The sequence below is a fragment of the Ursus maritimus genome, unplaced genomic scaffold (genome assembly GCF_017311325.1).
Source record: "Ursus maritimus isolate PB19 unplaced genomic scaffold, ASM1731132v1 scaffold_19, whole genome shotgun sequence".
Classification (NCBI taxonomy): Eukaryota; Metazoa; Chordata; class Mammalia; order Carnivora; family Ursidae; genus Ursus; species Ursus maritimus.
The window spans coordinates 36427501-36446219 of NW_024424341.1; the positions used below are offsets into that span (position 1 = coordinate 36427501).

Sequence of the window (18719 nt, forward strand, 5' to 3'; positions counted from 1 at the left end):
GCCCTGGACCAACCTGACGAGTCACGGAGCCCGCACGGAGGGACACGGGTGCAGCCCCAGGCTCTGGGAGGCGCAGCAGCACCAAGCGCGGCCTTCCTGTGCCCCCGTCAGAGTCAGAGTTTACATTCCTGGCCCAGGGCTCCTCTCCTCCAGTGCGGGCCAGCGGGACACACGGACAGAGGCCAGTGTCCTGCGCTGCTGCTTCTCCTGGAGCAAAAGAAAAAGCTCACGGATTTGCAGCCGGTTTGTTCCCAGCAGCGTTTCTGCCTCACCTGGCCGGTAGGCAGACACTAACTTCTCAAAGGAACAGAGCCGTCGGTCCCTCTGAGCCATGCGGCTTTCCAACCACCACAGACTGGAAGCCCCATCCCCATTCAGGGCTGCTTGCGAGCCCCTCCCCTAGTGGCCCGTAGGCACATGCCACGTGGGCTGACTCAGACCCAAGAGCCAAGGCTTCTGGCGGCAGGGGGCAGTAGGGACCAGCGGAGCTGCCACTGCTGGGGACTCAGGCTCTCCTAGGATGTGAGCGCTTGGAAAGAGCTGCAGTCTTGTTCCCTGTCAGCTGACCTGCCCTGGAGCCCAAGAGCCACAGGATCAAGAAGGCTCTGTCGTCCAAGCTCCGCGTACCGAACGCCCATGGGGAGCAGCACCTGACCGGGCAGCCTGCCTCCAGGCCCGTCCCAGTGCTCATTCCAGAGCCCATGAGCCCAAAGCCCCTCTGCGACCTCACTGCTCACTCCGCACTTTCCTGTGACAGTACAGGAGACCGCCGTTCGGTCCCAGAGTTCCACAGGGGTCGTGATGTAAAGCAACACCTCAGATGGGCCGAGCCCCTGCCCTTGGTAAGTTCTGTCTACAGGGCAGAAGTGGGGCCCCCCACCAGGCTCAGCCTCGGGCCGCTTCCCTTCCGGCCTGGCTCTGCCGCAGGGCTCGGGCCTTCGCCAGGAGCCTCTTACACCGACACGTGTGTTTTATTATTACATAAGCCACGGATTCATCACAGAACGTTCAGGAGACACAGAGGAGGATGAGGAAGAAATAAAAACCTCACACTGGCACCAGTCAGGGCAACCTGTGTGGATCCTGCCAGGGTTTCCTCTCACGGGAGCAGAACACGCCCGTCATCACCTAAAAACATACATCCCTCTGTTCCCGGCCTTCTTTGCTCAATACGGACGCTGAATTGTTCCTAACTCTGGTGCTAATGGGCTGGGGGGGGGGCTCTAGAACCAGAACCGACCCGGCCATCTGTTCGCTGACATGTGGGCACTCAGGTGTTCCTGATGCTTGGGGTCAAAACAGTTGGGTCCACGGCAAACAGCTCACAGGTCAACTGTTCCCTTGGCTTTGAACTTCTTGACAGATCACTCACTTGACCGAACCTGGAATTTGCTTCCATAAATGTAGGAAATGAAGCCATCAATTTCCACTGTGAACACACAGTTTAGCTTGGGGATAATTAAAAAAAAAAAAAAAAAAAAAAAAAAAAAAACCAAAAAACCCAGGAGAAAAAGGACAAGGAAAAAATCCTTAAGTTCACATTGATGCATAATACTATTCCTAGAATATCTGTATTAGAACATAAGCTAGTAAGAAACGGGGATCCACAAAGCTTAGCAACACCGGGATTACAGGGTATTATTCTGCCATATGACCGATTTATTCAGATTTTAAATATAACTCAACACCTAATTTTCAGGGTCAAAGGCTCTAAGCCAAACTCCCAGAAAAAGTGCTAGAAACAGGTCTTCCCATATAATTTTCAGACAGACTCATGGCTTTACACTCAGTGAGGACACCTAGACACCTCTTTCTGAGGTTTAAAATGAGACAAGAATATACAGGGAAACGGAAGGAAGCAGCAAGAAAAACCAAACTCCAAAACTAAAGGAACAAAAACCTCCCACTGTGGTTTCGCAATCTCAGATTTGCAGGCAAGGGGTGTGGAAATCTCGACAGACCGGCTGCGTACGCTCGTCTCTGCTAGAACAATGAGCTCTGGCCCACCCAGAGGGTGAGCCCGCACTTGCGTTCCTGGAACCCCAAGGGTCAGCAGAAAGGGCAAGATCCTGGAACTCCAGGGACAGGCACTACCCTAGCTCCCTTGTCTGTCCTGTCCACTGCTCTGGGGAGCAGCGGCTTTGGGGCAGGGGAGGGCCTCAGGCATGGAAACAGACCCAAGTATCTGCAAGCGTAGCCACGCAGCCCTTCCTCCTGTCATATCTGGCTGTGGCTGCTGGCTGGGCTCCATGCTGCCTTTGGGAGAGCCGTGGGGGCAGAGGGTGCTCTGGGCAGGCATGGAATGTACGGTCAGTAGGCATCTGCAATCTCTGCTGATGTGAGAGACCAAACTGAGCCGCTGAAGCCACGAGGAGAGGGCTGACAAAGCCGGGTAGGCCGCAGGCCACAACACCGAGACACGGTTACACACCTTTCAGGTGGTCTTCTTTGGTGAGGATTTTGAAGACGTGCTTTGTTTCCTGTAGAAGGATTCCTGTAACACCCACGTAGGAGGGGCATTTGGATTTTGTGACTGCAAAGGAAAAGGGCATTCAAGGCCTCAGCCTCAGTGGTGCTGGGGGCCGCACAGCTAGCTAGGTGGGGGCGGGGGGGAGGGGCTCCTCAGCTGGCCAGGGACCAAAGTGCATGAGAACTCAAGGTCCCAATCCCCTGCCTGTGGCTTTATAGCCTCTGGGCTGCTCTGACAAGGTGTCCTTTGGAGGGCCTGCAGCCACGGGGGTCTTGGGAAGGACTACAGAGCCAAGAGGTCACGTGTATATCCAGTACCACCAAGACCCACAAGTTGCTGGCACGGGGCCAAGTCTCACGGATGGGATCTGAAGGAACACCTGTCCACCATGGCCTTCCCATGACCTCCCAAACTCTGGCCAGAATGGAATCTTGCTACAGGCTGTGGAGCAGTGAGTGGGGCGAACGGCCCCTCAGCTCTCCTGACCCATGCCCCCGTGTGTCCTGTAGACATTCACTGAGCACCTACTATGTGCCTGGCACTGTCCGAGGTTGGTGCCAGGCAGGGGAGTGAACAAGACTGTTCTAGGTTCTGCTCTCAAGGAGCTGATGTTCTAACGGTAGGAGGGGAATGTGTACCAAATCAGATGACTGCATTTTCTGATAGTGGTAACTGTTAAGAAGAAAAAACACAAGGTAATGGGGGGGAAGGTCACTTTCAGTGATGGCAGGCCCTCGGAGGAAGTGACATCTGAGTAGGGACCTGAATACTGAGAAGCCGTCAGTCTGTGAACACACAGAACTCTGGGCAGAGGGAAGGAATAAATCAAAGGCCCCGAGGTGGGTTCAAGCCTGATGTGCGAGAAGCAGAAAGCAGGCCGATGTGGTCAGACCTGGTGCTCAGCAGAGTCGGAGAGGCCTTCTGATCACAGTAAGGAAGCAGAAGACAAACATGGCCCGAGGTTTGGTATAAGACCTTCCCTCTGGCTGGCCGGTTGGGGGATAAGCAGTGCGTCAGCAGGGAGAGGGTTAGGCAGCTTCTCCAGGAATCCAGGGGAGATGGTGGTGACTTGGATTCGGGGGCGTGCACGTGCTGACAGACTGGGAAGAAGAAACGTGATCCCACCCAGGTTTTTGGCCTGAACGACCAGGGTAAACGCTGGTACCATGAACGGAGCTGGGGAACACAGGGCAGGGGCTGAAGTGAGGAGGCGGACTGGTTTTGGGTATGGAAAGGTTGTGACGCCTACTGGACATGTGGGTGGCTGTGTGCAGTGGCAGCTGGATGAATGAAGATGTTCAGGGGAAGGTCTGCCCTGGAGAGGACACTGGGAGCTGGGAGTCCACAGCTGAGATTGAAACTATGGGGAAATGGATGGAAGGGACTTTCTGTTCAGGGCTGGGGGCACGTGCCAGCAGCTGCTGTGCCCCTGGGGAGAGCAGCAGGGATCCCTGTGTGGAAAGGCACACAAAGACCATTTAGGGTGTATCCAAAAAGGGGCCAGAACTGGCTCGGGTAGCTACTCCATCTCCCACCCTCGTCGGTGATCTGGAAATATCCACGTGACCAGGAGTGTGTCTAGCCCTGTAGCACAGAGACACGCTGCCACTGAGGGACGGTGCAGGCGTTCGGGTGACCGCGGGCTCCTAGGCGAGTTACCTGAAACAAGAGCCCCGTGAAGATCTGCCTTTAACAGCTTGGCCTGAATCATCTGTGGCTGCCTAGGAAGTAAACAGAAGCCCTCAGTGTTGACCACGATCAAGATTCTGAAGGGAGCACACAGGTCTACAAACTCCTGCAGCCGGCTGGCTCCGAAGGCTGCGTTTACAGTGATCGTAAGACTTGGGTTCTGCCCCAAGGGGCAAGGCTTCAGAAATGCAATTCACGTGTCTGGCTTGACTCCCCCGCACAGGTCCCGGATGTACTGTTTCCAGAGTTCATGCAGAGGGAGAAAAAGACTGTATCTGTGGCAAAGTTAGAAAGAAGTAAAAAGTGAGGTGACACAAGCATGGGATTATAATGTCAGCAGAGCACAGAGCGAGGCCTGGTGCCAAGGACCCCGACCTCGGTCAGTAGGGACTGGGTGTGGATCCTAATTCTACAGCCGATAACCCGACTGACGACAGTCAAGTGCTTCCACCTCTTGAGGCTCGGTTTCTGCTGCTAGAACCCTCCTGAGGCTAAGGAGGGGAGGAAGGAGGTGCCCTCCATTGCCCTCCATCCTTCCCGCTGGCTAGATGCAGCCTGGATGTCTGGTGCCCCAGAAGGCCCTTAGACCGTGAGGCAGCAGGCACAGGGAGCAGCGAGGGAGCAGCCAGGGAGCTCCGGGGGCGGCGCTGCCCCACCAGCCCGGGGCCGGGGCGGGGGGCTTGCTCATCTGGTCTTTTCATGAGAGCAATAAACTTCAGTCTTGCTGAACCACTGCTCTCTGAGGACTCCTGTTACAAGAGCTGACCCTGGGGAGGGGAGTGAACAGGAGACGCTGGCTGCCGTGCATGTCCCCACGTATGGGAACCGTCTGAGAGAGCAAGTGGTGGGACAAAGAGGAGGGACCAGGTGAAAGGACCTCAGAGGCTTCCTCTGCGGTCAGTATTACTGCGCTGGTGCCTCACTGGAAACCTGTTACAGGAAATGGCAGGTCAGACCAAGGAGAACCTCAGGCTTGAACTCGAAGTGGGCTCCACTGGTGCAGACACCAGCGAGGGAAACTGGGCACCAGCCGCCCCTTGCTGCACTCAACGCCCAGCCTTTTTGCAAGCGGGGTCACGGACAAAGCGACTGACTTTGTCCTGTGGGATGTGGGAGGCTATTCAGCTACAGATCTTGGAGCAGAAGTCTACAAACAGTCCGAACATGAGCATATGCAGAACTGTGGCCAAGGCGGGATGCATGTCCGCTGGACGGAGGAACATGTCCTCCCACGTAGTGATGCGTCCCTTTCAGAAACTTCTGAAACATGGGGACAGCACGCTCTTTGGCAATAAAACTCCCGTGGATGATTCTGTCTAGTGCTATTCAAAGCTATAAAGAGCATATATTAAGATATACCAGCTCCTCTTTCTCTAGGAAAGCTGAAAGACAAACAGCCTGTTGCCATGGGTAACAGACTGGCTTGTGGTACAGATCTCATTAGTTCAGGACAGAAGCCAGACAATAACACAGCAAGAGCCTCAGGGTGCCCTGCTTTAAAAGCCAAGTGCAAACCTAGCCTGAATTGGTAATGGAAGGCTGCCCCCTTGTGGCAGCAGTGGGAGAAGCTCCCTTAGCTTCAGGGAAAAGGGGCTCCCAGCCCTGCTGCTGGGCTTCCCAAATCCACACCCATTCCAGGAAGATGAAGCTGCCTTAGGTAGAAAGGCAGGAAAGGCTTGGCTTACCTCTGCTGCTCCGGCTTAGTGTCAAAGAGGCGCAGCTCCCTCCTCTGTCTGGCAGAGAGGCTTTTGGATTTTTTTTTCTTCTCTTTTCACTTCCGGCAAGTGGAGTACTCCAGGACCACAGCCTTGAGCTGCAGCTGGTGCTCGCGGGCTTGCTCGCTCATGTGGCGCGTGCTTCGCTTCAGGAAGGCCCTCATGAAGGCCTCGGCCTGCTGGGCTCCCGGAAGCTGCATGGGGACAAGGTGGCACAGGGCCCACTGCTCTGGTGGGGGGCGCTCCAGACCCCAGGTCCTCCTACACACCACAGAGGGGATGCCTTCACTGACCCATCTGTCTCCCGACTGAGCCTCACACAGCCTCTCACTGCTGAATGTCAGCTACCCACAGCTGTCCAGATGTGAAAGTCACGTTCAAATACCAATTCGTGACTGCCACACAAAACAGCCACGTCCAAATTCAACTCCCTACTCTATTTCGCTGAGGTTATTTTGAGGATTGTTAAAAAACCCCAAAACCCTTTACATGAGGAAGCAAAGACTTCTCTGCTCCTTGGCAGGGAGGAAAGCCTGAGAAATGCATGACAACAATATTTAGTCAGTTGTGACCAGATGAAGGGAAGCTCGCAGTAGAACCAAGAGATGGCCTCGAAGGACATGCTCCTCACACTTGGGTAATGGTACCACCTGGTGGGCAAAAGAACTGTCCTAACTGTGTGTAATTCCTGAGAGAACTCCAATGTCACGGCCTCTCACGTTGGGAGTTCCACCGGGCTGCTCCGCATACAGCTGCCCGTGTCCTAGGTCGGCCACAGCCCAGGCGGCACTGTCTACACAGATCATTCCTCTTGACTGGGGATTTCCTGAACCCCTGTTATGCTAACCAGGCTGCCAACGCTGTGAAGCTAATGTGTCAATACTCCCGCTCCCTTATGGAGAAGCGGGGCTGGAGGGGGTGTGATGGGATACACTCAATCTTCAAGGCAGCTCCCAGTAAGGATGGCAGTCAGCGTCAGCCTTGCCCCTTTAGATACTCACTAAAGATCCATTATCATCACTATTACTACTGTGACAGGACAACTAGCTGCTTCTTTTAAATTCCTAAGTGGCCCTTCTTCATGAAGAAGGTGTACCAGTCTCTTAAAATCTTGATTTCAGGTGAACTCGCTCATTAGCAGCCCCCAGTGGAGCTTCTGCCCAGCTGAGAAAGCATGTTTGGCAGCACCAGATATAATCCATACATTCCCCTGAGGAAATGTGACTGCCTGCCCTCTTCAAGAGGCAAGGGGGCACAGTGACAAAGACAAATGACAGTGCTCACCAGGGCAGGTGGGCACAGCCCAGCGTCCCCTACACAGTGGGAGACGACACAGGATCAAGAGGTCCCAGTTAACCGAACGAGGAAAACAGCGGCCGGCATATGGAAAGAGGCCATCAGAACAGCAGATCGTGACTGAGCTGAACCCACCTACTGGAAGGATGAGGAGTGAGATGTGGGAAAGGACATCTAAAGCAGGACTGGGGTATCGAGCCATCTTTGCCATCACCTCCGCTGCTCCCAGACTTCCTGCCATGCACTGTACCTCTGCATCCAACTCCTTGGCCTCTTTCTGAGAAAAGGCATGGGAGACCACACCCAGGGATTCAAACAAACAAGACGAAATGATCAATTCCTGTTGGGCATGACTCTAAGACCCACGACCTTTCTAACTATGAAACTAACTATGCTTATTTAGAGATAGGAGAAGATGGGCTGCTACAAAGAGCACAGGCTTCTCAGCTTTCTTGGATGCCTCTTACTCTACCCTCTGGCCACCCGTCCTAGAAGGTCCAAGAGTGTGCTTTCAAACAGTGCTTCTCGGGGTGCCTGGGTGGCTCAGGCAGTTGAGTGTCCGACACTTGATTTTGGCTCAGGTCATGATCTTGGGGTCCTGGGATCGAGCCCTGTGTCTGGCGCATTGCTGAGCGGAGAGTCTGCTTGAGAATCTCTCTCTGTCTCTCTCTGTCCCTCCCCTCTGAGTGCGCGCGCTCTCAATTAAATAAATAAATCTTTAATAAAAGTTATATGATAGAGCTTCCCTGGTTGCAGTTGGTTAGAAATATTATTTTGTTTACTATAAGATGTTTTAAAGAGGATTTTCAGATATTTATATCTATGAAATTAGGGTCTATCATACAACAGGTGGTGTCCTACACTGATAAAACATAGTAGGTCTTTCTTCAAGCTCAAAATATATATATCGATCAATGTAGTTTCAACCTTAAAAACCTCCACACTCCTCTGTTCCTTACTTAACTTTCTGATGAAGAAAAATATGGCTTTTGGGGACAGAGTATGGGTGTAAATGGAATAAGTGTAAGACAAAGGTCTGGTTTAAGGGTCAAAAGACTAGAAAACGTGGTTCACACGACACTGCAAATTCCACCCTAGCTCCTTTGTGTTTCCCTGAGTGCTCGTGAACAAGTAAACCAAAGTGTTTATATTATACAATATATTATATTATATTATATTATATTATATTATATTCAGAGTCTGGTTCTCCTTGAAATGCAAGAATGGCATTAAAACCTGTTGCTAAAGAGCAACCCCAGGAATGACTTTGCTTCAACTGTCACAGGTGTGTCCACTAGACTTGAAAGTCTTTTCTGGAACAATACACATCTAACAGTTATTGAGCACTCATTACTTGTCATGTACCTGGCTAAAAGCTGCACATTTTATCTCATTGTATTTCCTGAACAATCCTTTAAAGTAGATATTATTCCTATAACCCACGTGAGAAAACTGAAGCTCAGATATGCTGAGACACATAACTTGATCACAGAGATAGGAGTGGCAGAGGTGGAAATGAACATACTGGTCCAAAAACCAGTTTTAACGGTGTCTACACTCCCTTGCTTATAACCGCCCTGGGTGCTTGCTCCCTTCCTTGGCATAGCTATTCTCCGCTCAACTCCCAAAGTCCTGGCTTAGGATATCATTCCTCAGCACGCTCCCAGCGCTTTCCAACAGACAAGGGTCCTTCCAGAACAGCAGGCTGGGCAGGCAGCACTATAAGTAACCTCACAGAATGGAAACCAGGCTGTAGAGAGGCTCAGGGCCTTAACCACTGTCACCAGGTAGTGGCCAAGTCTGTCCCAGGCCTAGGGGCCCTCCTTTAGCACCGCTAAGCAGATCCCTTGGGGACCTGTCTCCAGCTCTGACATCCATCCATCTCTAGGTCAGGGACTCAGCCAGGCCACCGAGACTCTGGGCCTCGGGTTCACTTATGTACTGCGGGACAATGCCCCCAGCAGTTTCATTCGGACTCCGCTGCGACCCTGTTCACCTACCAGCACCTGCCTCTGCACATCCCACCCCTCCACAGCTTAGAGACCTTCAACCCCGCTTACTCTTCATCGTCGGGCCGCTTCCGGTGCGCTCTGATGACGATTCCCGCGGGCGACGCTCACTCTTTACCTCTCTTCACTTTCTTCAGCAGCCCTCGGCCATGAGAACATCTCTCTTCAAAGTTTGGGCTGAAGAGACTTCTTGCGCCCGAGCTGGCGCGCCACGCCACGTCGCCAGACTGACGCTCCAACTCTCAGCTGGGGCCGCGGGCGCGCGGGCTCGCAGATGGCGCCCTTGTGACGTCACTGACGCGCGCGGACATACGGTGGCGCATGCGCCTGGAAGGCGACTTTATTACACACGCGGAGGTGTCGCTAGTCTTGAGGGTGTCTCTGCGTGGTGGGGCTTTCTCAGCTTGCGTGTACTGTAGACGCCGGGAAGACTAGAAACCGTGGGGATGCGGTTAGGGCGTGTGGACTGCTTGTGGAGAGCTGGAGTAGAGCGGGGCGAGCCGACCTGAAGAGGACCGCGGGGACCTTGGGTATCAGGGAAGGACAGAAAGGGGTCTCGGATGGTGGGAATGAGGTACGTGGGGTCTCCAATCAGCCTTCTCTACAGATTGGCCAGGGCACTGACGTTGGGATGGAAGGTTTAGGCTCTAGTTTTGACCTCGCTTAAGGCACTTCCCATCACCAGGCCTCCCTTTTCCCACCAGCTGTGAGTGGGTTGGGCCTGATCGTCTGAACGTTTTCTTGAGACCCAGAACGTTAGTTTCTGTCAGGCAGTTAAAAGGCAAGGAATTGATGCTCATGGTTCTGGGGAAGGGTCCAAGAATTGTGGCTGGGAGGCCTGGTGCAGACCTCTCAGAACTGGCCTGGTGTGCAGCACTGTGCAGCCTTCCTTTCTGCGGAGTGCGGTTCAGGAGAGCAGTATAGCCCCTCCACTTTATGTCAGTGGGTCTCAATTTCCAGTAAGGTATAGAAACCTTTTAAAGGAACAGAAATTCTCTAGGAACCCTGAGGTTTTATGTACACAGATCCTAGTTCGGGTAACATCGATTTAGTTTTGGGTGGTGACCTTGTGTCATTTTGATTGTAAACATAGGACTGCAGGCCCTGTAATTCAGTGGCTATACCGTGGTTTGTCCTGGTGAACGTGAATGTATGTATATTACCATCAAAGTGGAATTACAACATTTAAATGTATTGCACTTCAAGATGCCTGAGAATAGTTAGGACTCTATGGGACTAAGCTTGAGAAACTGCTTTTGGGGATCCATACCATGTAAACTACCAATGTGAATTTAAAAATAGCAACATGAGATAGCTGAAGATAGTAAGAGCCAATTTCAGTGCTATAGTCTCAAGGGGGCCCTATTGAGCAGGACCTTTGTGATTATGGTGACAAGGGAGAAGGCAGACCTCTGTCTCTGAGAGCTGCTTTTTTTTAGGGTTGCTAGGACTCTTTATCTCCCAGTTGACACCTTCTGAAGTAGCCAAGTCAGCCCATATGACTGCCAGTCTTCCATGGAGTTGCTTGCTTTTGTTGGGGTGAGCACTGAGAACTGCAGTTACTTTGTAATTCCCTGATCACTACATGGTTTTTTAAAAAACAAACCACTTTATTATCCTCAGGAAACAAATGCCTGTGTATGCAGAGTGGCACCTGTCCTTACAAATATCCGTATTATTGTGATTGTTGTTTATAATAGTAAAAACTTGGAAACCACTCTATATTCAACAATAGTGGATTAAATAAATGAAGTATGTGTGAATTAAGTATGTAGGTTAATTAAATTGCATTGCAGTCAAAGGGTAAGCTTCAAAAATTCAGGTTCCTTAGCATCCCTGGAGATTCTTATTTGGTATGTGAGTCCTAAGAATCTGTATTAAAAAAAAAAAATGTTCCCAGATGCTTTTGTGAGTAATTAGTTTGGGAACTATAGTATGGTACATTTATAGAACTTAATATGATAGAGCACCATACAGCCATTACACAAATTAGAATTTATATTATAACACATTAAATGGTTACAATTTTTTAAAAGGTTATAATGTTTTAAAAAATTATAAATTTTTAAAAGGTTTTAAAGCTTTAAAATATTAAAACAAAACTAAATGTATACACAAAAAGGATTGAAAAGGCAGACTCAGAAGAGGAAGTTTTTAACGGCTACATAAGTGAGCTTATGAGGGATTCTTTCTTCCTTTTGTCTCTTTTCTAAATTTTGTTCAGAGAAAATGAGACTTTCTTATTTTTTTTAAATCTATAAATGATAAGCTTTCAAACATGGCTACACATGTGTTTTCCCACTAGTGGCTTTGTGAAAGTTCCGTAGGAAGTCAAAGTTTGAGAGCATCATTGCAAATGATCATCCCCTTCAGCCTGAGCAACTTGTGAAAAGCTTCAAAGGTGCAGAAGAATGGTAAGAATTCTACAGTGAACACCCACATTCTTTTCAGTTCTGCAGTTCATATTTTGCTGTCTTCGGACAGGTTTCTTTTGATTGCTGCTTTAAGACATTTAGGCTGTTAGGTTGAGTACGCACGTTTCATATTTAAGCTCAAAACATTATGCCTCAGCTACTATTAAATAGGTACATATCTGTAAAAGTTAGGACTTGCCTTATAAATAAATACACAAATATGGACCAGAGTGAGCTGATGCCTCTGTTAAAGCAGAGCCTGGCACAGACGATGCAGTTGGACAGGACAGCCATCATTATCTGCAGTCTCATAAAACTGGCACAGTCCCTGAGGCTCAAGATTAAGAATGTCTCTCATCCCTTGATCTGTATGCTGGTCCAAACGTGTCATATTGATTGACAAGGGAGCTGGGAGTGTTGGTGGCGGGGGATGTGGACACAGTGGCACCAGCAATCATTCCTCAGGCTTGATAGTGCTGTAGGACACTCCCCGTGTGACAAAGAGTGAGGAGAGTAGGCAGTAAGGTTCCGGTCCTAACACTGGACTTTCCTGCCAGACAAATCCTTTCCTGCTGGGTGATTGGGTGTTCTGGCTACAAGAATCAAAGAGCTGATGTTCACAAGGGGGAGACATACCAGCCCCTCTGGTCAAGACACAGCACTGAGCTCTAAGTCAGTTAAATCCAATCATTAAGATTCCAAACAGCATTAAGGGACTACAACACTTAGCATGTGGCCAAATATCAGTTTCTGAAATCGAGGTTTGTCAGTCTTTCAAAATCGAAAAGTCATTCTTCAAGGCTACCTTGATCCCCGATGTCTAAAATGCAACATTATAGATTCTTCCAGTTCCCTGAAGAAGTTTCTTTCTCAGCTGAACCCACTGAGGAAACTCAGTTATGTTTTTCATGATGGAATATCTGAATGAAGAGGAGGCTCTTTGGGATCCTGCGATCTCCTTCACTGGATTTAAGGGGCAATTCCTGCGGCATCTGAAGGATTTGCAGGGAAATCACCACAGGCTTCATGGAGCATGTGTGCATGCAGCTCACACTTCCCCTCCCCTGTTCTGATCTGTGCTCAGTGTTGGGGAAGCAGCCTAAGAGCTATTTGTTAACATATCTATGAGTCCATTTTAGGCCAAAAAATGGGAAAGTGGGTGGGAGAAAGAAGCTGATATAAAATCACCCCAAACTGGAATTGGGGTAAGACCAGAAAGCAAAGAGACCTGGGTTTTGTGCTATTTGAGTCCCAAAGCCCTGCTGGAAGTTGAGGACAGCCTTTCCTTTCAAGATATTTAGAGCCAGAAGGGGACCTGAAACTATTTAAAAATCCAGTTTAGTGAAGAGGTCAGGTCCTTAGCATAGCTGCCTGACAGGAAAAAGTGTGACCTTTCTGAGAGATGGTGCTACCTCTTAGTTTCCTTCAGTCTTTGTTCTTTAATACACAACATACAGCTTAAAATTTGAAAAGCGGTATATCTGACATGGAAAGAAGCAGGAACTGTCACCCGTAATCAGGACAAGAAATGTCACCAGAGTAGAACCATAGATGACCCAAATGTTCGAACTGGAAGACAATACTTTAAAATACTTTTATAATACTTTAAAACTTCTACAATGCTATTACAGGAGGTGGCGTCCTCGGGGGCAGCATAGGACGATCCTGAACTCACCTTTTCCCATGCACACACTGAATCCATACCTACACATAGAAAAATTCTTCCTGAAGAAGCACCTGAGGGCTGATGGAACAGTTGTTACCTGACACAGGATAGAGGGACCACATAGGAAATGGCAGGAGAAATGGAGACACATTAATGTTGGGCACCCCACTCCTGATGCTGTGAACTATGATAGGGAGAGACAGCACTGAGGGACCCAGGTGCAGATTCGCCTAATCTGCAGCAAAGCAAACCCCCCCCCCCAACACCCCAGTGGTTTAAAGGGCAACTAGACTATGAGTAAGGAAACCCATTTACTAACACTAGAGGGTCCACCAATATTGGGGGGAAACTTCTGGAACTCTCTGTGGGTTCAGAGGCACTGGCAAGCACCATTGTTTATGTTTCCTCCGTGTCTTGGTGGCACAGATGGGAGCAGGGCCCAGGCATTCTGCCTGGCGCACCATCTTAGTGAACGTTGGCCCTTAGCCTACACTGGCTCTAGCCATTCCCCCTAAGAGGCCTGCCTGCCCATGCTCTGGCCAGTTCCAGCCATCCCACCAGGGTGGCTGAGGCATGGAGCACCCTGAGGCCCACTGGCCCATGCCTGCTTCAGCTGCCGTGGTCCCAGCAGTGTACCCCCTGCATGGAGAGTCCCAGCCTGCACCCACCCCAGCTCTAGCCATACTGCCAGGGTGGCACCAGCCTGGAGTGTCCTAGGACCACCTGGGCCATGCTTGCTCCACTTTCAGCTGTTTTGCCAAAGTGGCTTCAGTATGGAGTACCTTGGAACTCCTACCAGCCCACATCCTAGCACCAGATGTTCTGCCAGCGTGGCCCCATGGAGCATCACAGGAGTACCTGGCCTGTGCTTACTCCCATCTCCGGCTGTTCTGCCAGGGTGGCTCTGGTGTAGAGCCCCTGGAACCTTTTGGCTCATATCTATCTCAGCTCCAGCCGTCTCACTAGGGTGACCCTAGATGAAGTGCCCTGAAACCTCCAGCCTCTGCCTGTTCCTGCTCCAGCCAGCCAGCCAATGTTGCCAAGCAAATGAAATCTACACAGGGGACATTCCTCACAAGGCTACTCCTTCAAAACTGGTAGGTTAGCTGTTCTGCTTAATTCACAGAAACAAAATGAGGAGACAGAGGAATATGCTGCAAATGAAAGAATAAGACAAAACTTCAGAAAAAGAACGAAATGATACAGAGATAAGCAATCTACCTGATAAAGAGTTCAAAGTAATAGTCACAATGATGCTCACCAGACTTGAGAGAAGAGTGGATGAACTCAGTGAGGACTTCAACAAAGAAAGAGATACACAATATAAAATAAAATCAATCAGAATTGAAGAATACAATAATGGAAATGAAAAATACACTAGAGGGAGGGCACCTGGGTGGCTCATTCAGTTAAGCATCTGCCTTCAGCTCAGGTCATGATCCCAGGATCCTGGGATTGAGCCCCACTTGTGACTCCATGCTCAGTGGGGTGTCTGTTTCTTCGTCTCCCTTTTCCACTTCCCCTCCCCCTGCTTGTGTGTGCTCTCTCTCTCTCAAATAAATAATCTTAAAATAATAAAAATAAAAGAAAAATAAACTAGAGGAAATCAATAGTAGAATAGGGGATGCAAAAATGGATCAGTGGCCTGGAAGACAGGGAAGGCCACCCAAGCTGAACAGCAAAAAGAAAAAAGAATTTTAAAAGGGAGGGTAGGTAAAGAGACCCCTGGGACACCATCAGGCATACCAACATTCACATTAAAGGGGTCCCAAAAGACAAAGAGAGAGAAAGGGATAGAAAACTTATTTGAAGAAATAATAGTGGAAAAATTCCCTAACCTGGGGAATGAAACCAATATCTAGTTCCAGGAATCCCAGAGAGCTTCAAACAGAATGAACCCAAGATGGCAACATTAATGATAAAGAGAGAATCTTAAAAGCAACAAGAGGAAAGCAAACAGTTATGTACAAGGAAAACCGCATAAAGCTTTCAGCTGATTTTTCAGCAGAAACTTTGTAGGCCATATGGCAGTGGCAAGATATATTCAAAGTGCTGATAGGAAGAATCCTGCAACCAAGAATACTCTACCCAGTAAGGTTATCATTCAGAATTAAAAGCGAGATGAAGTTTCTGAGGCAGACAGAAGTTAAAGGAGCTTTAACCACTGAACCAACCTTACAAGAAATGTTAAAGAGACTTCTTTATTCAGAAAAGGAAAGGCCATATGTAGAAATAAGAAAATTATGACAGGGAAAAAAAACTTCACTGGGAAAAGTTAACAGAAAGGTGATAGATCAATCACTTATAAAGCTTGTATGAAGGTTAAAAGACAAAAGTAGTAAAATCAGTTACTCCTAAAAAGATTTAGCTAAGGAATTCACAAAATAAAAACATGTAAAATATGATATAACCTAAACAATGGGGTGAGGGGACGTAGTGCTTTTAGAATGTGTTTGAACTTCAGTGAGTATCGGCTTAATACAGGCTACTATATACTTAGCATGTTCTATATGAACCCCGTGGTAAAACCCAGAACTTATAATACATAAGCAAAAAGGGGAAGGAATAGAATCCAAAAATAACACTAAAGAAAGTCATCAAACCACAAAGGAAATAGTAAGACAAGAAGAAAAGAACAAAGAACTCCAAAAACAACTATAAAACAATTAACAACATGGTAATAAATACATGCCAATCAATAATTAAATGGACTAGATGCTCCAATCTAAAGACATAGGATGACTGAATGGATAAGAATACAAGATCCATATATATGTTGCCCACAAGAGACTCACTTCAGAACTAAAGATGTGGATTGAAAGTGAAGGGATGGAAAAATATATTCCATGAAAATGGAAATGAAGAAAGCTGGGGTAGCAATACTTACATCAAACTAAATAGACTTTAAAACAAAGACTGCAACAAGAGGCTGAGGGCATTACATAGTGATAAAGGGTTGAATCCAACAAGATGATACAACAGTGGTGAATACCTATGCACCCAACAGGGGAGCATCCAAATACATAATGCAAATATTAATAGAAATAAGGAGAAACTTGACAGTAATAAAGTTCCCCAAAAGGGAAGTAAAGTAACGTAATAAAGTTAGGGAAATTTAACACCACCCCACTTACATCAATGGATAGATTACGTAGACAGTCAATAAGTAGGGAAACGGTGGCTTTGAACAATACCATTAGCCAGATGAATTTAACAGATATATATAGAGTATCCATTCAGGGTGCCTGGTTGGGCGTCTGCCTTTGGCTCAGGTCATGATCCCAGGGTCCTGGATTCTTGTCCCACATCGGGCTTCTTGCTCAGCAGGGAATATGCTGCTCCGTCTTCCTCTGCCCTCCCTCCAACCATATGCTGTCTTGCATGATCTTGCTCTTTCAAATTAATAAATAAAATCTTTAAAAATTCCATTCCAAACCAGTGGAATACACATGGAATATTCTCTAGGATAGATCAAATCTTAGGCCACAAAGCAAGTCCCAGTAAATTTAAGTAGAATGAAATCATACAATCTTTTCTGACCACAATGTTATTAAACTAGAAATCAATTATATGAAAAAAAGATGGAAAAACACAATCACATGGAGGCTAAATAGCATGCTCCTAAGCAATTAATGGGTCTATGAAGAAATCAAAGAGAAAATTAAAAAAAATACCATGAGACAAATGGAAATGGAAACACAATAGTTCAAAAATCTTTGGGATACAACAAAAGCATTTCTAAGAGGACGTTTATAGCAATACATGCCTACCTAAAGAAACAAAAATCTCAAGCAATCTAACAGATCATTCCCTACATATTTTCAGACCACCGTGCTTTGAAACTGGAACTGAATCACAAGAGGAAAGTTGGAAATAACTTAAATACATGGAGGCTAAAGAGCATCCTACTAAAGAATGAATGGGTCAACCAGGAAATTAAAGAAGAATGAAAAAAATTCATGGAAACAAATGAGAATGAAACCACAACTGTTCAAAGTCTTTGGGATGCACAAAGGCGGTCCTAAGAGGGAAGTATATAACAATACAAGCCTTTCCCGGGAAACAAGAAAGCTCTCAAATATACAACCTAACCCTACACCTACAGGAGCTGGAGAAGGAAGAGCAAATAAAGCCTAAGCCCAGCAGGAGAAGAGAAATAATAAAGAGAATGTGTCTCCACTCCCAACACCTTCTTCATGGATCAAATACTCAGTATTGTTAAGATGTCAATTCTCTTCACTTGATCTATCCATTGAACATAATCTCAATCAAAATCCTAGATTTTTCTTATATAGAGGAGGCAAGTTGGCAGAGGACCAGGAGACCCTCTTTCAACTGGTCCCCTGAATTTAGCTGGATATCTATCAAACCACTTTGAACACCCACAAAATCAGATCAGCGTGATATGTAAGAATATGTCTCTGGATCTCTTCGTGCAAGAAAGTGACTACTTTTTGCAAGGTAGGACGTGTGGAATCGTGAATCTGCGGGGAGATATCAGAAGATAAACAGAAGGGGGTGGGAGCCTCCATCAGTTGGCTCCTGGAAAATGATATAACACTGGAGTGCAAAAGCAGAACCCTGAGAAATCTGCTTTAGTGAGAAACATCCCTCTCTGAAAGGGGCTCTGGAAATGAAAAGGCATTATTCTGGGCAGCACAGTGTGGTCTTGGGATCTGGGTGTCACAGAGTGAACGGGGGTGCCTGAACATGTAGAGTGCCCGAGCAGTGGAGCCAAGAAGCTGGTTATGGTCAGCAAGCCCAGGAGGGGACTCTCAGCTCAGGTCATCTTAAACCAAGAGCCAGCCAGTTGGTCATCACTCTTTTCCTGAGCAGCCTGAAAGAGACTAGAACCTGTGCCTCGGCAGGAGCTTGCAGGGCAGTAGTGGCCTGGAAAGGACATTAAGGTGGCACCCAGACAGGATCCAGGAGCTTCGGGTGTGTGTTCAAGCCCGTGGCTGCTGGTGGTTTTAGAGTCACAAAGGACAGAGGCACCCCTGGAGCTACCTCTGAGAGAGTTGCAGTGGGTGTACACTGGGGGAGGCTGCGGTTTTCAGTGCATACAAAAGTGGAGACTGTTTGTCCCAGAGGGTTTGTTAAAGAGGGCAGATAGTGATGTTTCTGCTCTGGGCCAGAGGTTTGGGCATAGACATTTTTGCTCTGATTCTCTGAAGAGGCACCGAAAGCCTCCAGGGAACAAAAGCCACACAGAGGACCAGTTTGCACTGAGACCATCCCCCTGTCATGGAGAGGGACAACTCCACCCAGGCAGGGATCTTGAGAAACAGCATGGCAGGCCCCACCCCCAGAAGACAGTCTGGAAGAACAGGTGGGCAGCAAGCCTATAGATACCACAAGACTATAAAATTCCAGTGCCAGGGGAAAATAGCATGTTGAGCTCCAGCGTACATCTTGCTTGGGTCATGGTTGATATTTTGGACTCTGCTCATTTGTCCACGC

The 18719-nt window shown here is 48.2% G+C and overlaps 1 long non-coding RNA gene across 3 annotated transcripts; it reads right to left on the bottom strand.

Annotated features, from left to right (window-relative positions):
- Positions 1 to 1641: 1641 nt before the first annotated feature.
- LOC103661320 lies at positions 1642 to 9486 on the bottom strand. Of its 3 annotated transcripts, none has more exons than XR_568030.2 (5): positions 9231 to 9486; positions 7306 to 7447; positions 5845 to 6068; positions 4130 to 4191; positions 1642 to 2533 (listed from the first exon to the last, which is right to left on the bottom strand). It is a non-coding gene; the product is annotated as an uncharacterized LOC103661320 (long non-coding RNA). The 3 variants fall into 3 exon arrangements; XR_568031.2 differs by having other exon boundaries at positions 4130 to 4434; XR_005835662.1 differs by having other exon boundaries at positions 4130 to 4434; positions 9215 to 9486.
- Positions 9487 to 18719: the final 9233 nt, after the last annotated feature.